We start from the raw sequence: 1556 nt of genomic DNA on the forward strand, positions 1-1556 counted from the left end.
ACACCTGCAGCACGGACACGTACGCGCTGAACCAGTCGCTCGAGTTCATCCGCACCTCGCTGGACGTGATGGACACGGTGTCGTTCGAGTGCGCCGACCGCTCGACGCCGCAGCCCAAGTACCGCAGCAAGCCGGTGAGCGGCGTGGTAGGCGCGTCCTACAGCACCATCTCCATCAACGCGGCCAACCTGTTCCGGCTGTTCCGTATCCCGCAGATCTCGCCGGCCTCCACCGCGCAGGCGCTCAGCGATAAGTCGCGCTTCGAGTTCTTCGCGCGCACCGTGCCGCCGGACACGTTCCAGGCGACGGCGCTGGTGGACATGGTGCAGCTGTTCAACTGGTCGTACGTCAGCTCCATCGCGTCCGAGGGCTCGTACGGCGAGAGCGGTATGGACGCATTCCACCGGCAGGCGGGCGAGAGGAACGTCTGCGTGGCCGTGGCCGAGAAGGTGCCGCGGGACGCTACCGCGAAGACGTTCGAGACCATCATCCAGAACTTGCAGAAGAAGCCGATGGCCAGAGCCGTCATCTTGTTTGTGCGAGCGGAGGACGCCAGGTAGGTTTCCGCGCCCTTTGGCGGCGGCGCTGGAACCTCGCTAGACACTACACTGCTATTGCGACCACGGTTCGGCACGCAAAACACTTCACATGAGTAAGCGAAATATTTTCTCCGCCCTCCGAAAATTAGGCAATTATCTCTATTTCATATTTTGTCGAATTCCTGGCGTGGCATTCGCGGATTCCTTTAAGGACAGGTCAAACGCGTAGTCTTTACCCAGCTCCAACGTCGGCCGCCAGCACGAGAACAATGACTCCAAGCGTAATTCACCGCCGCACGCAAAACGCAAGCTGGAAGCACGCAATTACCATAAAATAGAGCCGACCGTTCCTCAGGCGCATGACGCGTGAGAGTCTACTACTTCGCTATCACGGCCGCCACTCTCGTCGATAAATAAGCTAAGGAAAGAGATTAACGCTATCGATCGCACCGCATTGCCGACGACGGCTTGGCGTGAGCAGACAAGCCCAGAGTTTCCAGAGCGGACGTGATAGCAGGACACTCAGCACGGACGGACTTACATACAAACTCGACGTGGCTAACAATTGAGCAAGGTTACTGAATCTACGACTGAGCATAATTCCGAGTGACGGTTGACCCAGGGAGGGGGGGGGGGGGGGTCGGAACCTAGTCGGGACTAGACCTAGCAATCCCATGGTGACGTCACCATGGGATTGCCCCAGGGCATTTATGTGTTGAAGGACATCGCAATACGTGGTTTTTAATGATTGTTTTTTTCGAATGCTTCTAAGCCGTTCTCTCCCAAAAAATAAGTCTCAGGACGTTTGCTAGTATGTCTCCTAGCCATACCTGTGATTAAGACATCTGTGGTTGGTCAAATATGCTAACACCAGCCCGTGTCCCCATACCATGTTTTGCATCCAATAAGGACGACTTTTACGAGCGTTAGAGACGATTATCATTCTTACTGTCACGGAACGTTTCTAACTGCGGTCCAGATGAGGATTACTTCAAACCGGTGATACGTATTAACGAG

General features: G+C 55.4%; 1 pseudogene; it reads left to right on the forward strand.

The window, feature by feature from the left end:
- Positions 1–560, forward strand: part of LOC119091454 (metabotropic glutamate receptor-like) — a 1345-nt pseudogene extending 785 nt beyond the window's left edge.
- Positions 561–1556: the final 996 nt, after the last annotated feature.

This window comes from Pollicipes pollicipes, unplaced genomic scaffold, assembly GCF_011947565.3.
Source record: "Pollicipes pollicipes isolate AB1234 unplaced genomic scaffold, Ppol_2.1 Scaffold_3447;HRSCAF=4054_pilon_pilon_pilon, whole genome shotgun sequence".
Lineage (NCBI taxonomy): Eukaryota > Metazoa > Arthropoda > Thecostraca > Pollicipedomorpha > Pollicipedidae > Pollicipes > Pollicipes pollicipes.